This window comes from Panthera leo, chromosome C1, assembly GCF_018350215.1.
Source record: "Panthera leo isolate Ple1 chromosome C1, P.leo_Ple1_pat1.1, whole genome shotgun sequence".
Lineage (NCBI taxonomy): Eukaryota > Metazoa > Chordata > Mammalia > Carnivora > Felidae > Panthera > Panthera leo.
In genome coordinates this window covers 63,389,089-63,411,227 of record NC_056686.1, presented here as the reverse complement: position 1 = coordinate 63,411,227, position 22,139 = coordinate 63,389,089, and the positions used below count along the sequence as shown (strand labels likewise).

Genomic DNA, 22,139 nt, shown 5'->3' with positions numbered 1-22,139 from the left:
GATAGAAAGTTATCTAATTCATTTTATAAAACTAATATAAGCCTAATATATTAGGCTTGACAAAATTAATACACAAAAGAGAATAGTGTAGCCCAGTCTCACATATGAATATAAGCATGCACATTTAAAGGAAATTCTAGAAATTAATCTATCATCACAAGCTGATTAGTATGCATGATCCAGGACAAAATCTGCCTTACTTCTCAACACTACATTACACTCTGAACTTTCATACTTAATTTAACACTTTTCTTAGAAAAGAATGTGATGCTGCAAGTCCTTAGAACTATAAAAGTGAAAAATGTGTCAGAAAATTGAGATGTGGTGTTTAAAATAGTGCAATCATCTAACAGAATAATAATGCTTAGGCAAGCCCCAGCAGCCTATGGTTTGCCTCACAACTGCCAGCCCTTTATTAGTGTAAAGTACTACAAGGCTTCATGACACTAATATTTTGTGTTTGAGATGAAATAAAACAAAACTTTAATCCATTATCATTATTTTAAGCCATGTCACAGAGTTGGTAGAGTAGAAAGCTTATCTAAGAAGCTGGAAAATGTGTTTATTTTCGACCTGTCTCAGTTTAAAAATCTAAAACATGATTCACCTATCTACCCATCTAATGGATGGTTCTTTTTGTTAGATTATTAACTGTACTTGAGTTGAAGCAATCTGATTCAAACTCATGCTTCTAAAATGTGTCACTCAATGGATATTTTCATGGTTGGTTCTTAAACATTAACTCTCAGTAGTTATACATTAAATTAATGGAAGCTAAAACAGTCCTTTGATTTATTTTAAAGTTGATTTATTTATTTTGAGAGAGAGAGACAGAGAACGCAGGTGGGAGAGGGACAGAGAGAAAAGAGAGAGAGACAATCCCAACCAGGCTCCCCACTGTCAGCACAGAGCCCGATGCGGGGCTCAAATTCACGAACCGTGAGATCATGATCTGAGCTGAAACCAAGAGTCCAACACTCAACCGACTGAACCACCCAGGCGTCCCTAAAATAGTCCTTTTTGAATTCAGTACTTGGTAAATCTTGAGAGGGAGATGTAACCGTGATTACATTCATCTATTTTAAACTTGTTCAAAATTCTGGACTTTGAAATGGACTTTATTTTCCTTAATGTTTTTTTTTTTTTAGTGTAAACCAACATAAAAGTTAAATGATGAAGGGACTGAGAGATGTATGTCCCCTACACTTAGAACTGCAGTTGTTAACATCTTGCTGCATTGACTTTATCTCTCTCTCCATCAATCTATCTTTCTATATTTCTATATATACCTATTTTTGCTAAACTATTTGAAAATACATTGCAGACCTCAAGGTCTTCTCAATCCCCTGTGCACTGTTTCCCAGACCTCTGTGGGAGCATGCTGTAGTCCCTTGGCATGTGTATTGTAAGTATAATGATAGTCTCTATGTAAACAAAATAGAATTACCAAATTGAGGGAATTTAATAGTGAAACAATATTTTCCAATATAGAGTCCATTTTCAAAATTTGGTAATCAACATTAGAATATAAATCCTGCTTATTGGTTTTCAACTTTTATAATCAAGCTATCTATAAAACTTGGAAACTTTAAATGTGGTTCTAGAAGAGGGCATTAGCAACCTCAACAATGTAAAAGAGAAGAGAAGAATAGGGCATATGCCTGCCCACCTTGGTGGATGGACAAGAGAGACTGCTTACAGAAGATGGAAAAAAAATAATTTAATATTTAAAATGAAAAAGAAAACTAATAGAAGAAGCAAATACTAACAAAACCCTCAAACTTTGGGAAGAAAAAGAGAAAAAAAGTAGGGAAAAAGGATGAACTCAATTCCCCTTCTTCATTGATGGGAACGATAAATCATGTCTAACAGTGATAAATCAAGGAACAGTAAAATAAGGAAATAAGGCAGGACAGTTTTATCTCAAAATGTTTTTTTAAGTTGTTTGTTTATTTATTTAGTTATTTATTTTTTTAAGTTTGTTTGTTTGTTTAAAGAGAAGAGAGTGAGTGCGCAGGGGAGAGGCAGAGAGAGAGAATCCTAAGCAGGCTCTGCACTGATAGCAGATCTCACGAAACTGTGAGATCATGACTGAGTTGAAACAGAGTCAGACACTCCACTGACTGAGCCACCCAGGTGCCCCACCAAAATGTTAATCTAGTTGTTCTTTGTGCATTTCCCTTCAATTACTTGCCTCATTTGTACCCGCAAGAGCTACCTTCCTCCTTCCACACTGACCCCCAGGCCATACCACAAGGGAAACAAAGATGAAAAGAGCCAGACTAAGAGGTTTGCAGAGTTTTTCTTCTCACAGAGACTGAATGTGACAGGTCATGGAGAAAGTGTGAGAGAAGAGAAGGGTCAACCCAGTGAAAGGAAAAGGAAGACATCATGGTGGGACAGAAAGGAGAGAAGCTCCCACCAAGGTCTGGACAGTGGTGCACAAGGGATTCGGAAGGTGAGCTCCCTGACTGTGGACTCCTCCACTCCAATTCATCCCCCAGAACAATAGGTCTGGCATCTGATAATTGTGAACACTTGTAAGACCTCCACCTGAGAAAGGCGGAGAGGGAACTTTGCCCCTAACCAAGGTGATCTAGACTGACCCAGCAGGGACCCAGCAGGGACCTATGAGAGAACATGAAGGAAGCATCACCCCGGTACATGAATTATTTAATTCTATATGGGCAACTATTGGAAAAACTGAATTGTTTTAACAATCAAAGCTCTGGAGAATATGACTGGGAAAGAACAGAAGAAGGATGGGGGAATTGCTGCTTTTTATTTCAACTCTTCTGCATTATTAGCTATTTTACTATGTACATTTTTACTTTTGTAAAATATTTAAAGAGAAGATTAAAACTAAGGGTTTTCACTGCTAAATACCTGCTATGAGCCAGGCACTGTGTTGGATACTTTAAATACATTCTTTCATTTATTCTTCAAAAAACGAAGCGTAGCATATGTAAAGTCAGGGGCTCGCTGCTGATTTAACGAATGGATTCTTAAATGAATGCACAGTGCATGAACTCCAATGTTGTCCACCAACCACTTCATCACATACATGATCATTTCTGCCTGGATTGCATAAAACTGGCATCAGCTTTTTCAAAGTTCTTGTTTTTTGGGGAAAGAAAAAAATGGGAAAATATATCCTACAATGATAATTTCAATTTCTGTAGCCTTGCTCTGCCTTGGAAGTTCTCAGCCTCCAGTGGTTTGGAGGAGAGGAAGTTCTTCCTGGCACAGAAACCCTTAAATTACAGTGAATAAATGGACACTTGGCATAGTACTTCTGAAAGGTTGCCAACCTCTGTTCAGCTGCCTTTTCCACATCAACTCTCACGTGCAAAGGAAATCAGAATGTACAGGTTGCTGGGAAAGATACTTCCACATTCTGAATTGTACAAAAATCACAAGTGGTCTCTCACACTAAATTAGACTTTCAGGGTAAATCAATAGGGTCAGAAAGTGCACAAGACAATAAAACTACAGACTAGGCAGTCAGTGCTAAATAATAAGTTATCTCTGTCTGTAACACAGTGTAGAAAGTTTGAAAATAAATAACAAAGGCCATTTTTCAAACACATTCAGAATGGGCTATTTTAATTTGTAGGGCTAAGAATACAATATCCTTCATAGTAAACACTTATTTTCAGAGCTTCTAGTTGGTAAGCTTCTAGGAAGAACATGAAGAAAGTTGTCTTATTATATAATTACTGCTGTAGTTTGCAGAGAGAGTATTACAATTAAAATCCATCAATAGATTTGTAACGTTTCATTTTCTTTACATAAGTTTCTAAAATGAAAATCAAACATAAGTCATAATAACTAATATTTGTTAAACATCAAATACCAGACACCATGTGAACCACTCTAAATACATTACTACATTGACCCCTAAAAGTACCTTCTGTCATTAGATGTACTCATATGCCCCATTTTGTTGGCATTTAGTTAAGCAACTTAGCCAAGATCACTGGTTTAGTCTGGGTTTTCTAGAGAAACAGAAACAATACAATGGATGGATGAATGGATGGAGACAGATTAGGTAGGTAGATAGACCCAGCTGGGTTGAGAGATATATGTATGTATGTATACACACACATACACACACACACACACACACACACACACACACACATATATATATATATATATATATAGAGAGAGAGAGAGAGAGAGAGAGAGAGAGGAGAGAGATTTATGATAAAGAATTGGCTCACACAATTATGGAGACTGAGAAGCCCAAAATCTACATTTAATAAGCTGGACACCCAGAGAGCTGATGATATAAGTTCCAGTCCAAGACCAAGTCTAAAGGCAGGAGAACACCAGTGTTCTAGCTTGAAGACAGTGAGGCAGAGAGAGAGAGAGAATACTTCCTTACTCAGGCTTTTATCCTATTCAGGCCTTCAACAGATTGGATGAGGCCCACCCACACTGGGGAGAGCAATCTGCTTTACTTTGTCTACTGATTCAGATATTAATCTCATACAGAAACAGCCTACAGACACACAAGAAATAATGTTTATTTATGCACCCAATGGTCCAGTCAAGTTGATACATAAAATTAACCATCACAATCTCAGAGCTAATAAGTGCAAAGCAAGAACTTGAACCTAGGTAGTCTGACTCTGTAGTCCTGGTTCCTAATCACTATGATACATAACCTTCTTATATCCAGTAAGCAAAAGTAAGGTAAACCTTATCATAAGTACTCAATTTCATCATGGGTAGCAGTATAGGAATTAGATAATTGTTAGGGTACACCAGCATTTCAATGGCTTAGGTACCATCTATTCCTTATTAGGAGATCATATCATATCATATCATCATTCTATTCTATTCTAGCTAGTCTATTATAATATATTTGACAAAGTCAAAAACATAATTATTGTCATACAAATACATAAGAAACATTGTCAAAAATATATTAAAATCATTAATGAAGGAACTAGCAAGACAAAAAAGCTGACTTGAAAGAGAATGCAAGAAGCTGATTGTAAGTAAATAGGTAGACAGGTAGGTAGGTAGGCAGGCAGATAGACAGATGGAGGGATAGGTGGGAAAAAGATTGCTGGAATAACTTTCTAAGATACATATCCAAAACCTAATGGTTTAGAAAGCAATAAAACCTGATCATTTGGAGTTACTGTCTCTACTCTCTGGAAATCATTTACTTCCCTATGGGACAGTAGTGATTTGCATCTTGCCAGTTTTATACACATTAACATCAACTTTATAGAGTCTGGACTGTAATCAATAGTAAATAATAAAGCAAACAAAATTGTACGGTCCAGAAAAGTCAGACAACCTTTAGGAAAGCATGTCAGATAATGTTCTGGTATGACAATGAAAGGGTATGCAAATCATCTTTTTTCCTCATTTCCAAATTTTAGATGCTCTTTCCTAAAAAATGATAATGCCTGAACAGATAACTTTTCAACCAAAACCTTTGCTGCATATATACAGTAAGTTAACTCCATAATGATTATGGTGATAGTAATATCTTGAATGCTTACTGAACTCTTACCATGAGCCAGGTACTATGCTAACCTACCCTCTGGGGCAGGCATCCTTACATTGTGAGAAGCCCCAGGGGAACCACCTAGCATAGTGGTTAAGGGTACTTACTGGCTCTGGACCCCAGCAGATGTCTTTTTGAAGCCTGACTTTACCACCTTCTATCTATGATGTTAGAAAATTTACTTACCTGAAGTAAGCTTAATTTTTCTATTTTGTACTATGGAGGATAAAAACCAGTATCCACCTTCTAGGTCTATTGTGAGAACATAATAATTTTTTTAATGCTTATTTATTTTTGAGAGAGAGAGACAGAGCAGGAACAGGGGAGGGTGTCTGCAGAGAGACAGGGAGACACTAAATCCGAAGCAGGCTCTAGGCTCTAAGCTGTCAGCACAGAGCCCAACACAGGGCTTGAACTCACGGAACTGTGAGATCATGACCTGAGCTGAAGTCGGATGCTTAACTGACTAAGCCACCCAGGTGCCCCTACTGTGAGAACATAATAATCATGAGTCTATTATGAATCAAGAAGAAAGGTGACATAGTTCCGGTACTCATAGTCTAGAGTCCAAAGACAAACAATTGACATAAAATAATATTATATGCCAGGAGAGGATAAGTAACAGAGAAAAATTTTGAAAAAAAAAGATGAGGAGGATGGGGAGCAGGAGGAAGTGATAGCAATGGGGAGTTGCCAGGGGTAAATTTGCTTAGCAAGTAAAGGAAGAAGAGCCCCAAAGGAACAAGGGAGGAAGTCATGAAGTCATCTGGGAGAAGACTGTTCTAGGCAACATAAGAACAAGTGCAAAGACGCTGAGGCAGGATAATTAGTCTGAGAATAGCAAGGAGGCCACTATGGATGGAATGGAGGGAGCAAGGGAGAGATTGGGAGGATTTTCAGAGATGGGAGTGGGAAGTGGATCCAACTGAGAGGTGGGGTTGAAGAGTGGTCCTATAAGGATATAGGCTTTTACTATGAATTCTGAGCATAGGGATGACAGGATCTGCCTTCAGTTGAAAGGACCATACAGAGAAGATAATGTATATAAACTCTTAGCATTGTATTTCATAAATGTTATTGTGTTATTAGAAATAGTATTCCACGGTAGAGATACTCCCCCCTCCAGAATTTTCACAGACTTTGCTGTTAACATCTTCTTTGTGGGTGTGAGATATGCCAGCATCTAACAGGCTTGCTTACCCACTGCCTCTTTTATGCTTTGCTCTTTCATTCACTCTCTTAGCTCCTTTCTTCTCCCTCACCCCTTTCCTCTTTACACTCTGTCCTCTCTCTATGCCTCTGCTCTCTGGCCCTGCTGTCTCCCTTCTTCTGCACTATTTTATCCCCCTGCGTTTCCTCTGAGGAAAAGGGATTCAAGAAGGCTTTTCTTGAGGCTTGTCAGCTCACGTGGGAATGGGATAGGTAGAGGCCAACAGCAGCAATGTCTGCCCCTCACCACAGGGGAGAGGGAGGCTGAGTTCCCAAGCAGGGTGATGTTGTCTGCTGGCTTCTCCTGCTCTTACCCATACACAGTAATGAGGGCTGGCCTGCCCCCGGTGCAGTGACAGTCACTAGGGGTTCAGCATGAATTGGCTGAGAGTAATAGGCCATTCCTTGTACACCAGAGCCAAGGATCCTGAGGGGCTACCATGACAGACAGGTAGGACTGGATGGGACACGATGGAAGGCTAGACCTAGGTGCAGTGTGTGACAGAGGGAGGCTGGAGGAAGGCACTGGAATAGCCTAGGAGGACCCCAGCAAGGGAGTGGAGAAACATGTGTTACCTTCTCCTACTTCACAAGGTTTGTGGCTCTCACCCTCACTGAGTATGCAGAGAGAAAGAAAGATGGGGAACCATGAGAGAACAATATTTATTCAGGCCTTACACACCAGCATGACACTCATTCTTTATGTACATTTTCTCATTCAAATCTCACAACAACCTTGTAAAATATGGCATATTATTCCAGATCTGGCAGTTTTCAAAATTGTTGATCTTTCTTCTATGCCATACTCCTCTCTAGGGGCAAGAAGAAATAGCTTAGTGTAGTGGAAATGGTATTCTTTGAACACCTACTTATTCTTCTAGGCACTGGAGACATAGTCATCATGAATAAAACAGATAAAACGTGGGTCCTTAAAGAGCTCACATTCTAGTGGGAAAGACAGACAATAAACCAGGTAAGTAAATTAGAAAGTACGTCACATATTAGTGATAGCTAGGGAGAAAAAATAACGCTGGGAAAGAGAGTACGAAATACAGAAGGTGGGGTGGTATGGAAGGGGGGGGGGACCCAGTCTCCTTAGAAGCATATGGTGAAAGGCTCCTCTTAGACCATATGAGTCTGTAAATCAAAATCCCCCTTTTTTAAAAAAAAATGTTTTAAATTCCAGTGTAATTAACGTATGGTGTTATATTAGTTTCAGGAGTACAATATAGTGATTCAGCCATTCCATACATTACTCCGTGCTCATCACGGTAAGTGGACTCTTCATCCCCATCACCTGTTTTCCCCATCACCCTCTACCTCCCCCTCTGGCAACCTACAGTTTGTTCTCTACAGTTAAGTCTGGTTTTTTGTGGTCTCTTTTGTTGTTGCTGTTCATTTGCTTTGCTTCTTAAATTCCACATGTGAGTGAAGTCGTATGGTATGAAAATCCCCTTTAGTAAACACAGGCTTTCCCGTCATTCCCATAGTAGCCAGAGTGGACCCTGTTTCGTCGTCCCCGAGTAGCCAGCGTGGACCCTGTTTCCATGCCTGGCCTCTAGCAGTATACTTTGCTTCTTCTCAGATTACATCTCAGGAAGGCCATCCCTGGCTGCCGGAAGTTGCTTCCCTCATCCTACACCTGCCAGTCCTAACTCGGCAGCATGGTATCATGCCTGTCCTTTCATACCACTTTCAACAATCCGTAATTCGATTGCATATTTATTCATTTGCATGGTGTCTCCCTTGTCATTTATGTTATGAGTTCCAGGAGGCCCAGGATACGGTCTTGCCCCACACCCGCCCCATGACCCACTGCTTAGCTCAGTGTCTGATATCTAGTAGGTACCGCAGCCCTTTGATAAATACGTGAATGAATATGCCACTCAAAGCAATTCTCAGATCATCTTAATTCCTCTGTAAAAACTTGCTTTGCAATTACTTTTCACTCGCACATTTATCCTATAATGCAAGGGAATCCTGCTATTCCATGGCATTAACACACTGTTGAGGCTTTAAGAGAATAAAAGGCAAAGAATATCAAAGCACTTCAAAGCTAGAGGGATGAGTTTGGTCCTCACTTCTCTGTAGTCCACAGGGTTTTGCTTTAGATGTTGAAGAGAAGAAAGGAGAAGTAGTATAGGCATTTGATCTGACCTTGAGGACAGGGGAAGCTGCCTACATACCCAGAGTTGACAGGCTACGGTTCCTCGGGGTTCCTCTAGCTGTTCATCCTGGCCACGTGCCTGGTTTCTCTCTGGTTTGTGCTATTTTCCCAAGCATTCTGGGATACAGATCCGGCTCCCATAGAACTCCGAGCACACACAGATCTCCCCCTCTGTTTATTTTCATTTGTCCTGATTTGGAGTTGCTCATCTTGCTTAGCCTTCCTTTATCTTTCCTGTTACAGTCCCTGCAGGCTACAGAACAAACTGGTATCAAAGTCTAAGTTTTATAAATGAGGTTCTTTCACAGAAAGAGTGGTAAGGCTGAAGATGTCCATTTTACTTTTGTTACTATGTCTCCAAAGAGAAAGCTTCCCCACTCAGATGATAAAGCACTCACATTAATCTTTCAATTCTGAAGATATTCCATTTATCTATCAAAAAGTAGGGAAAGACAGCTTAGAGAAACTCATTTAGGAAAAAAAAATTTAACAGGATAATCAAATAATGGCTGAAATGCCTTTCAGCTACAAGTGGATTATTCAGCATAAAGAAGGATGAAATACATACACATCATCAATGACCTTGCCTTGGTCATTATGAGATTAGAGATAAAGAATGCATTGAAAAAGTCCCTTAAACCTAAAATGTTAATGGGTAGGCACAGGGGTCAGCTCTAGCCTCTGGGAATCTTCTGGGTGCTTCACACCCTGAGCCTCCTCCAATCCCCCCATAGTTGGCCGAGGAAAGTCTTACTCCCAAACACAAGACTTGTGCAGGATGTCAGCATTTTAATTTTCTCAGCTTTTTATAAAAACCTAGACCATTTCAGCACCTGCCTTGGAAAAAGAAGTGTGCAGATTATATTTCAAATATTTCAATTTCATCCTTTGGCAGAGCTTGATTCCTCCTGGGGGATTAGTTGCCAGCAAGGCTGGGCTGTCAGAAGCTATCCTAAGTGCTTCTGGCTGGTCCCTGGCCAGGTAAAGTTCAACGTCTCTAAATTCCTCCATGATTTCCTTCCCAGAGTGGCTGTAAGCCTTCATGAGAAACAAGGGGACTACTTCTAAGCCCCACTTAGCTGGTGGAGAGCACCCTCCTGGCTGAAAGGTGGAAGAGGTAAGATTAGCCATAGATCTCCCATCTATCCTACCCTGTCCTCACCACTCCTCAAAAGTTTGCCAATCTGAAGGGCACACTCCCCAGCATCTCCAGTTGGGAAAATGCTCCTCTTTCTGGGCCTCTGTTCACAACTTCCAGAGCCTTGGGCCATCAGCTGTTTCCTCCTCACTTTCGTCCAAACAGAAAATGCAGGTCACCCTTTGGGTCACTCGACAACCCCACAAATACACTCTGAGGGACCAGAGCAGTGAAAATAACCATATTTGCAAAGTGCTTTGAAGTTCACCAAGGGGATTCATGTACTTTGCCAGGATTTCTCACAACAGCCTTGTCAAGTAATTATTATCATTATCTACACTGGCTCCCTCCCTGTACTTTGAATCCCCGAATCAGGCTCCTACTTCAGGGCATGCTTCTTGCCTTTTCCTCTGCTGAGACCAGTCTTCCTTCAGATTCCTGCATGGCTTTCTCCCTCACTTTCTTGGGGTTTCTGCTGAAGGTCACCTTATCACAGAATCCTTGCCTGAATGCTTTCTAAGAAACAGCCTTGGACTCCACCTTCCTTATCTGCTTTAATTTTCCTTCACAGCATTTATCACATGTATCACTTACACATTCACTGACTTTTTGTTGTTTATTGGTCTCCTGTCACTAGATTGGAGCAGTGGTTGGAATGTGTTGTTCACTGCTCTACCCCATGCTTCAAATAGTGCCTGACACATAACAGGTAATCAGTAAATAACTGTTGAGTGAGTGAGGCCCATTTTACAATGGATTGAGCCCTATTTTACAGTGGGATATCAAGAGGAAAATGTCTGACTCAACATATTAGTTTATTATTGTTGCAATAACAAATTACCACAAACTCAGGGTCTTAAAACAACCCAAATTCATTATCATTCAGTCATGGAGGTCAGAAGTCCCAAACTGGGCCTTACTGGGCTAACATCAAAGTACTGACAGGGCTGTGCTCCTTCTGGAGGTTCTAGGACAGAATACCTTGCCTTGCCTTTTCTAGCTTATGCAGGCGGCCTACATTCCTCACCTCAGGCCCCTTTAGCCAACTTCACTTCATCTTCAAGACTAGCAGCATAACATCTTTAATCTCTGATGCTAACTCTCTTCTCTCCATCTTTCACGTGTAAAGACCCTGGTGATCATACTGGGCCTATTTGGATAATCTCGGAGAATCTCATCTCAAAATCCTTGACTTAATCACATCTGTAATTCTTTCTTGGCCAGGCAAAGTGACACATTCACGCATTCCAGGAATTAGGATGTTGACATCTTTGGAGCCACGATTCTGCCTACCACACACTCAAGCTCACTCAGTAAATAGCAATGCTGTGACTACCGTGTAGGTTAGGCTTTCCAAACTAAGGGCTGATTCTTCAAAAAGAAGGAAAAGGAAAGCTGAGAAAAATCCTGATAACAGCATCACTACCAATGACAGACAGTTGGCCGTAGCCTGGGAACCATCGCAGTCTCTTTCACTGCATGCTCCTGTTGACTGCATCTTAGGTGGGTATCCTGGCAGATAATCATAGATGACTGTGATGCTCATAGACTTCATTTTTTTTAATCTGTTGACAAACAGGACATGGAGTTGGTCCCAATTCTTTGGGTCAGAATCAGAGGCAGGGGTGCTCTGGAGTAGAGTTTCTCAATCTCTACTCCAGATAGTTTGGGTCAGATAATTCTTTGTTGGGGATGAGAGGGAGTGCATTGCAGGATATTTAGCATCAGCATCATTCTTGGCCTCTGCCCACACCACCTCTTTCCCAGTTATGAGAATGAAAATGTCTCCAGATATTCACAAATGTCCCATGGGGTGGGAGAGGCAGTGAAAAATCACCTCAGTTCAGAACTACTGCCCTAGAGGAAACAGACCTAAATGCGACAGCCTCAGTGCAGGAGGAGAGGGATGCATCAAATGTCCAGGAGTCTGGAATTATAGGTGTCTTTGTTTTCATCTACGCTTAGGCCCATCACTCACAATGCAGGATTCTGGCTGAAATACATTTGGCTGCACCGAGTATAAAGTGCTTCCCCATACTGCTGGCAAAACATAATTAACCAAATGACAATGGCTTTCACATACACATTGATTCCTGTAATTTCAAGTCTCCATTACTAGATAAATCAACAGCAGAATTATATTTATCAGCAAAAGCCTCCTCTCCTGGCAGACTTTTTGTTAAATATATTAATCCTAGAAGAATAATACTTTCCCTCAGCTTTGCAAAGCAGCCCACCCATAAAAATGTTAATAGCCACAACATCATTTTCAGTATGCTGCTTCTCCATTAGTTACGTGGCTCGTCCACACAGGACAGTGTGGGGTTTTCTGACGATAAGGTGCAGTGTATGTAGACCAGAGTCTGGTCTGCAGGGGCCACGTAGCTCAAGGACTTTTGGGAGAAAGCTCACATGACCAGTAATTCCTTGTCTGGTCATGTACCACTTCACGCAGCCCTCTGGAAATGTCACTCTGGGCCAGAAAGGACAGCAAGATTAATATCACTCCATTCTCAGTACTGGGGTAAGACCCCATTCAATGTGGCCAAGTTATATTATGAAAGTACAAAGCAAGTGTCACAGCCCCCAAGCGTCTCCCCAGGCTCATAAGTGTTGAGGTCAGGGCTTCCCAAACAGGCAAGCAAACCCTCTGGAGAGCTTATTAAAAATCAGATTTTGATTCAGTAGGTCTGGGGTGGGCCCTGATTCCACATTTCTAAACAGGACCCAAGTGATGGTGGCCTGCAGGCCACACTTTAGGTATCAAGTGCTAGATAACCTGCTCTTAAACCCCTCACCCCTTAGACTGCTGAAGAGGGCCTCGTTCCAAGAGGGGGACATCCCTGAACAGAAGCTACCAGTAACTAGTTCTACTTCACACACAAAGAGAAGTTTGCTGCCTCGGTTACTCTGGATTCCAAACCCAGTGGGAGAGATAATTTCCCGACTTATTTCTGTACCACGATAATTGCACAGTAGCTCTTGCCATTTATTAGCACGCACATCTGGCAGCTCTCTTGCCTGCAGGCCAGCAGGCTCCAGACTCCAGAGTCCTGCAGAGTCTGGGCGAGTATCCAGTTGCTGACACAGCAGCCAGAGGGTGCTTGGGGACTGCAGAATGACTGTGCTTGGTGTCCAAGGGGGCGCAGCCTGGACTGTGCGTAAGCAACAGGATGGGACAGATCTGGGTGAAAGCAGAGTGCAGAGATCAGAGGCTGGCCTCTGCCCAGGACGTCATCTCTCCAGCTGCAGGCAGATTTGAATGACTGGGGCTGTGAGGCAAATGCAGATGCCTCCTTTGGCCCGTGAAGTGAGCCCTGCTAGTTTCCACTCTGGCGGCGCATTAGCTAATCTGGAGGAAGCCCTGGCTCCTTGATAATGCAGCTGCTGTTCACAAACATGCAGCAGGCCAGACCAAATGGGGACAGGAGAGGCAATGACTGAGAAATCCCTTTGGTATGGCCGGGTGGGGTACATTTCTCCATAGATTCCGGACATGAAATTCCTGCAGCTCTCGCCCTTATCCGCACCACTGAATCAGCCTTGCCCTTTGACCTTGACCAAGTCACCAAACTTTCTCCTCTTCATATTTTCTCTCCTCAGGCAAAAGGGAATAAAAGGCGCTCCTCTTCACAGAGGTGCCGGGCAGTGCCATGTGGAAAATCAGGCACTGAGCCAGGGCTGGGAAAACCTGAGATGTTGTCACTGACCTCACCTCTCACAGCTGTTTTGTCTGGGACAAATCAGTTAACCATGCAGTGACTTCGTTTCCTCTCCTATATAATGGGGTTAAGATGCCAACGGTTATCTCCCCAATTTCTAATGGAGATCAAATAAAAACATGACTGTTGTCAATTGCCCAGCGTGCTGAGACTCCATCACTGATGCCGAATGCGATACGAGGGCCTTGTTTGTACCACAAAGATACACTACTGTTTAGAATTGGGAGATCTCTATACTACTGTCTTGGGATTCACTTATATCGTAAATTTAAGGGCATTCTATGACAATCGTTACAGAAAACAGGAAATATTCTGTGCCTTGCCATGCTAAGAAATATGATACTAAGAAACATGTTTTAGATCAAAGTTCCATTATTCTAACAAATAATTGAAAGGATGCCAAAAAATTTTGAGATAACGGAGCTCAGCCTTGCCTCCTCATGTAAATGCAATCTGCCCTGTGTTCTTCCTGGTAAGCTAATGGCACTCCAAGGAAATCCAGGTAAGGAACTGCAGCTTCCTGCCAGCCTTCTCAGCAGGTGCTTTAGCATTTTCATCTTTGCCTCGTGTCAGGCAGACTTCAGGAGTGTGACCCTGCCCTCCAGACCTGTTTATCATCCTTCCCCGAAATAGGAGTCCTTATTAAAATCCATGCAGCCTGATCGGCTGTGGCACTGCTGGCTGAGCCCAAATTGGAAAAACTGAAAATAGCAAGTAAGAACAGGAAAACAATTTTATATGGCTCTTTTGGATTAATGAAATTCATAATCTTATCAGAAGTAAGTTATTAGTATTCCACCATGGTTAGAGATCTATGGTCAGTCAACCTGGCCTGGTGGAATAAGGCATTTATTGTAAGAGATAGTCATTCATTTAACAAACACTCCTTGAGCATCTACTACGTGCTGTGCCACATATGGTAATTGGAAAAGGAGGTATTTTAAATCCTCCATTAATTACTTGCTTGGTCTTTATTGAGGTAGGCATCAGGCAGAGTTCTGCTCCTGAATGATCTTTTGAAGCAAGTAGGTGCAGACATGTTATCAAGTAGTGAAAAATGTAAAGTGTTCCGGACCAAATTAACAAAGTCAGTAGAGGACTGAATGGCACCGACTCAAGCATTCTGAAAGAGTTAGAGTAATACTGTGAATATGTATAACTTCTAGGTGTGCATCAGAATCACCTGTGAAGCTTTTTAAAAGTACCTGTAATATCTGTGACCCGGCCTAACCTCTAAAAAGCCTAACCTCTCAAAGCATGGTCCCAGTACCATGTCAGCGTTACCTGACAATACATTCCAAATGCAAATTCTTGAAACTGACCTCAGATTAACTGAATCTAAGACCCTGAGTTTAGGACCCAGGAACCAGTGTTCTACCCAATCCTTCAGGTAAATGTTAAAATTTGAAAATTGCTTCTCTAAATTATACTTTACAAGGACCAATGTTTGCTTATAGAGGAAATCAATTTGTCATTGGATTATTGCATACTATTGTGGTTCCCACAAAAGCAAAATATAAAGAGAGAAGTCTCAGGGGAGGATAATTAACATAATCATGGAGACAGAATCATATTCCTATGAGTTCAGACTAAAGATACGTAGTTAGATAGCAAGTTTAGAAAACCATAAATGGTATATAAGCATGGTATATATGTGTATGTGTACACACACACACACACACATATATATATATATATATATATATATATATATATATATATATATATATATACACCAGCTTGGATTGGGTTGGCCAATGCCAGAATACTCTAAAGCAATAACAACAAAGAGAAACCTGAAAGAAGAAATCTTCAGAATAAGTAAAAGCAAGGACTGCCTTCTCCATTATATAATAAACACTAATTCTACCAGGTGAAATCATCTTTGAAGGTAAGAGAATAGTATCTTATTAAATTTATTCATTAAGAGTCAGTAATGCTTAAAGTTGCAGGTTCAGAGTTTAGGTCAAATTGCTAGGGTTCTTCCACCTGGTAGCTCTATGATCTTGGACAAATTAATTAACCTTCTCTATGTTTCAGTTTTCTAATCTATACAATGGGAAAATACTACCTACCACACAGCATTGTTGTGAATAACAAATATGTTGATATACGTAAAATGCCAGTAAGCACTTGATAAACATTAGCTCCCATAATCATTTTCATGACTTCTCTATACGTCCTATTACATCTGGTCTGCCATTCAAGTATTGGTCAACTTAATTTGAAAGACATTTTAAAAGTCTTAGGAATTTTACTATGTATTTATAGACAAGGAGTGAAGCAAAACATGGATAAAAAAGGACAGCTAGATTCATTGCGGAGTGAGGCAGAAGGTAATTGTTTCATTGACTTAGATTAATACAAAAAGTTTTAATGAAGGTTGAGATAAATTGATGGATATCAACTCCATAATTGGAAATTATGAGAACTTTAATGATATTTGAACTGAATTATAGAGATAAAAATAGACTCTTACGATTAGAAAGAATCTTGGCAAGCACTTATTTCCAAAACAATGTAAGAATATATATTTAACAGCATCCCTGTGAGTCTTGGAATGAATACTTCCAGTCATGAGACCCCATTATTTGACAAGACAGCACATTCTAGCTTTGAACAGTTTCTTTTTTTATTAATTTTTTCTTATTACATTTCTTTTTTTTTTTTGAGAGGCAGAGAGAGACAGTGTGAGTGGGGGAGGGGCAGAGAGAGAGGGAGACACAGAATCGGAAGCAGGCTACAGGCTCTGAGCTGTCAGCACAGAGCCTGATGCAGGGCTCGAACTCACGAACCGTGAAATCATGACCTGAGCTGAAGTTGGACGCTTAACCCACTGAGCCACCTAGGCATCCAGCTTTGAACAGTTTCAATGCCCAGAGAGTCATTACTTATATTGAGCTCAAATCTGCCTTCATATCTTCTGATCACTGGTCCTTCCTCCTGTGATTTTTATAAAATACAAATCTTGCTGAGCTTTTCCACCCATTGAATGTACTCTAATAGAGGAGGCTCACGTGTCTGAATAAACCAATCTGGTTTTCTATCAGGGTTGAAATAAACACTACACCGAAATTCACACATTTTAAAATATTTTTGGATGTGCTTCCTTCTGAGTGGAGGTACTAACACTGACAGGAAGAGAATGGAAGGGACTTGAGGTCTAAAGAGGATCCTACTTTTAAGTAGCTTGCGGTTAGAGAGAGGAAGTCAGCTCTGCACACAAGTACTGGCAACAAATGGTTATAGACACTCTGACAGAAATATGTAGAGGCTACACAAGGAACAGAAGCACACGGTGAAGAAGGAGGTTATCAGAAAAGGCCTGGAAGCTGAATAGTTCGTCAAGTAAATGAGGGGAGAGGCAGGCATTTGAAAATTCAGAAAGGTATGAAATATACTGTGTATTTGGGAATTCAAAGTGATTCAGCACAGCCAAAGCACTGAGCACTATGGGGAGCAGGGACTGTGAGAGATAAGTCAAGACATGGGCAGATGTCAGTGTCTGTAGACCGAACAGTCTCAAGGACTATTCATGGATTCACATCACAGGCTCTAACCTTGTAACCACCTTATCCACTACCTCATAAAGGACTGCCATTAGCCCTGAAACACTTAGCACAGCCCCCACATGGTGAAAACCTGACTCATCATGGCCTGATTTCTTTCCAAGAATTGGTATCGACTCTGTTCTATAGAAGGCAACTTGGAGCCCAGGAAGTTAAGTACCTTATCTCAAATCTGAATACTATGGGGACCAACAAAGGAAAATCAATCTCACAATCTGCCGAGTCCCAACTTTTCCAAATGTTCCTGTGTCTCTTTCATGAATTAAAAAGCAAGATAAAAGAAATGACTGGATGAAGAAAGTGCACCACATCTCCTAGCTTCAGTGAAGAGGAATTGATGGGATACAGGCTCCAGTTGTTGGTAGATTAGTGATGAGTCCCCCAGCAGAACATTCTAGCGGGTTCAGCTCCCACAAATCTGAGCCAAATGCCTTGTTTTTCCTTTGGGGATCTCCACTGTTATTAAACTGAGTAAGCTCCATTAAAAACACTGAGTTGGTGGAAGGTACTCTGCCCACACTAATGCACCGCCAACAAATTAACTCCAGGTAAAGAAAACTATAAGTACAAGGAAATTTATAACACTAATGACTTTAACAAATCTGCACCGATTAACAGGATGCCATGAACTGAAATCCTTGTGTTCCAATCAATCTCCCAGGAAACTTCACAAAAGTACACTTATGGGGAAAAAATCCATGAGATATTCTAGGCTGGGTTCTTCATAAAAAGAGGACTAATTGGAAAAGACACAATACACTGACAAGTAGAGTGATTATTAGCTAGTAATTCTTAAGTTACCAGTCTTTTTGGTAAACAAATGTCTACATTTACATTTACATTTATTCCCCATAAAAGGAGTCTCTGGCACTTTTTCAAACAAAGGCCCACCCAAGACACATATTCGTCAGTGCAAAGCCTGCCCTTATCAGTTGGGGGTAGTGGGGAAGATACAGTGATGGGACATTTCCATGCTAAGACTGTTTTCTAGAGTGGGAACCTGCAAGCAACTGATGAAACAACATGTTAGATGAGCAACTGGTAGTAATTTATCCAGCATTTAAATCGACAAGTTGAAGAAAACTTAGGAGATGATGGTTATGAACAAGAAGTAAAGCTAATGAAGGAGCATTTAAGCAGGAAAAGGGAAACAAAGGTTCTATTCAATCATTACTTAGTTGAAAAATTGAAGAAGCCTTTGGGGGCGTCTGGGTGGCTTGAGCGTCTGACTTGTTTTTGGCTCAGGCCATGATCTCAAGATAGGGCCCCACATCAGGCTCTGTGCTGAGTGTGAAATCTGCTTAAGACTCATTCTCTCTCTCTCTCTCTCTCTCTCTCTCTCTCTCTCTCCCCCTCCCTCCCTCTGTCCCTGTCCCCAGCTCACCCTCTCTCTAAAATAAAAATAAACAGATAAATAGATGAATAAATAAACAAATAAATGAAAAATAAGCCTTTGGATGGTTGCACATGCACTGAGTGACTGCAAGTAGGAAAACACCTGGATATAACCCTCCGGGCATCTGTTTGCCTGACTAATATTCCATTAAAGATAGAATAAGCTTGTTCTCAGAAGTTGTAGAAAGCAACCACTCCTTTTTCAGTCCTGTGTTTCAGTACTTGTTAACAAGCAATCTTTTCCTACATCAAACTATGTGGTCACTCACTTCTGCTGTGCTGGTCCAGTGAAACCACTACAAATCTGAGTGACAACGTTCCATGACCATCTCGACAGGGTCTTATTCTAAAGGAATGGCCAAGGGACTCACATCACCATCAAAGCTATGCTAAGTATCATCTACTAGTGCTCCATATCTATTTTTACCTTCTGTGTTCTTCCCCTGTCCTGCAGAGCAAAGGCTGAAAAACTAACAGCCATATTTCCCAGGCTTCCTGATGACTAGGTCCTTGATGGCATTTGTATTCTGCCTATGGAATGCACTCCTGCAAGATTTGAAATGCAAAGGAAATGGAGCTCAATCTTGCTTTGATGCCTGAGTGTGGCTTCTGACAATTGGGAGTTTTCATAGCATTTTCACTGACTAGACACCATATTTGTGATGTGGAAAGACTGACACTCCCAGTAACTTCCTGCAGTTATCTGATCTTGAGTAGGTTACTTGAGTTCCCTGTTCCTTGGAGTACTCATCTGTAAATAGTGGGATGATAATGATATCTATTCATAGAATTGTTTTAAAGATGGAGTATCTGGAAAGGAGGTGTTAGGTATTATTTCTGCTGCATATAACCACCTAGAAGAATACCTGGCAAAAAGAAGTGCTCAGTAAGGGTTAGCTAAGAAGATGACAATAATTCGAGACCAAAAGGATACAGCTGGTAAAGGAAGAGATTTCATGTCAGAAGACAGAGGACAGTTATGCGGCATTTAACAAATTACTTAATCTCTCTGTGCTTCATTTGTTTAATGTTCTTAATTCAAATGGAGAATATATCGAGTTCACAAGATTATTTATTAAATGGGATAAGAGGTCTATAAACTTTGTAAAGCAAGAAGAATTATACAAATGTTTATCAATATTAGTTACAATAGAAAGTGCTGAGGGGTTCATAGGAAGAAACTGACTTCTAAGGAGAATCAGGCAAACCACCATGGAGGAAATGGCCTTTGGACAGGGCTTTGAGGGATGGGTAGATTTTCTACATATAGAGATGGCAGATGGAAGCTTTCCAGTTTGAACTAAGGCATGAAGGTGAGAAATTGAAGGACGGATATAAAATATGCTACTCTCCTAACATCTTTTTCTAGCTGTTATGCCACATAAGCTTAGAGAAACATTTAAGCAAGGAATCCTAAGTGAAACCTCCTAATTGGCTTTCTGCATACTTAGCATCACTTACAGAAAAAAAAAAAAAAGCTAGTTATAGGGGCAGGATGCATTGAAAAGAGAGAGCTCATGGGCATGATTATGTAGCCTACAGAATTTAAGATGCATTCCTCTAAGTTAAAAGCAGAAGAGAAAAAAGAAAGCTTCTTACTAGCAGGAAAATGTCAAGGTGGCTCAGATGGTGCATATTATTCTGTTGCCATGATTCCTGTTTTTTGTCAGCATAAGAATTTGTAACACAGGCTCACCACTCACTGAAGAGATGAATGACCTCATGTTAGGTGACTCCATTCCCAACCTCTAAGTAGGGGTAACAACAACAGGCTGAGAGTGGGTTATTTAATGAAAAGGAGAATTACAATGATCATGCTGGTTTCAAGAAACAAATAAGCAAATTGACCACAGACCCATGCACTAAATAAGTAAGTAAATAAATAAACAAATATGTAATTCTGGAGATGATGGGGGCAACTGGAATTAGTTCATATTCATGCTCCCACAGATATCAAAGGCAAATCTGCCTCTTTGAAGTAGATGCTTAAGAAAGAAATACAAGGGCTACTTGGCATACAGCTCAGCACCTAAAACTGTGCCTCATTTTTCATCCTCAGTAGGTTTCTGACAAACTATACCAATTTCCACCTAATTTTAAATCAAGAGAATATATTACCATAGACCATGAGCTCTTTAATTTGGGAACATCAACATTTTCACTCTGAAAGCCTATCCTGAACACATCCTGCCTGAAGGCTCGTATTATTTCAACAATACAGGGTTAAAAGCCTCAGCGCAGCCCAAGATAAAACAGTTATCAACCATACTGCTTTTGAAACAGGGCTTAAATAACTTACAAAACAGCACTGTTTCTTTTGAGAAATAAAAGGAGAAAAATATAAAGTCAATTCATCAGCAAGATAGCAAGAATGGTGATGTTGTGGTTGTTATGCCTAGCAGTACAATAGAGTAAAAAGTCAGGAGGAGATTTTCACTTTTGTACTTAGCCCAGATGTGGACTACAACGAGATAACTGACTTACATCAGCTCATATCTGTAAGTAAAAATCTCAGCTCTTATACTCATCATCCAACTCAATACAAGCAATCAAGACCAAGTCACATATGAGAGATATAGGCAATTGAAGAACATGAATATGAAGAACAACATGTCAATACATTGGATGCTCTTGATCATGTGACTCAACTTGGGGCTCTGGAGTCCAGATTTCAAGACTCAGCCCTGCCACCATGAGCAAGGGTGACTTGGAGCAATTTGTATAACCTTTCTTAGTCTCAATTTCCACATCCACAATATGGGAGAATAATTTTATATAACCCATATTATGAAACATTTTCACATTCATTGATTCATCAAAAGCCTTATACACTGTTACGCTTAATGTTGTGTTAACTTGGCTGAGCCATCATGGCCAGATGTTGGGTGAAACATTACTCTGGATGTGTCTGTGAAGTTGTGTATGGATGAAATTAACACTTAAATTGGACTTTGGGTAAAGCATATTACCCACCATAATGTGGGTGGGCCTTATTCAATCAGTAGAAGATCCACTAGAACAAAAGCTGACCTCCACCAAATGAAAAGGAACTCTGTCAGTAAGCTGTCTTTGGACTCAAACTGTAAGTCAGGAATGCTAGCCTACTCCATCATATTTTGGACTTACCACGTCTCCACAATCACATGAGCCAATTCCTAAAAACAAATCTGTTTCAGAACCTCCTATGGGTTCTGTTTCTCTGAAGAATTCTGACTAATGCATACATTATGAAAAAAAAAAAGAAATTAATTGGTTAAGGTGGTTCAAAATAAGTGTCATCTTGATAAATTTCAAGAGAAAAATCATAGTTATTTTAATAGATGCCCCAAAAGCCATTTGACATAATTTAACACATATAGATATGATTTTACAAAAATAATTCTAAGAACAATTGAATTCTTCCTTAATA

At 40.5% G+C, this 22,139-nt stretch overlaps 1 protein-coding gene and 1 long non-coding RNA gene across 3 annotated transcripts in view; one reads left to right on the top strand and one right to left on the bottom strand.

Annotated features, from left to right (window-relative positions):
- The window catches only part of ST6GALNAC3 (ST6 N-acetylgalactosaminide alpha-2,6-sialyltransferase 3), a 532,085-nt gene that overhangs the window by 265,555 nt on the left and 244,391 nt on the right, over nt 1-22,139 (bottom strand). The window lies entirely within an intron of this gene.
- LOC122227622 lies at nt 7,956-13,832 on the top strand. The gene is made up of 3 exons (XR_006206154.1): nt 7,956-8,010; nt 9,932-10,023; nt 13,648-13,832. It is a non-coding gene; the product is annotated as an uncharacterized LOC122227622 (long non-coding RNA).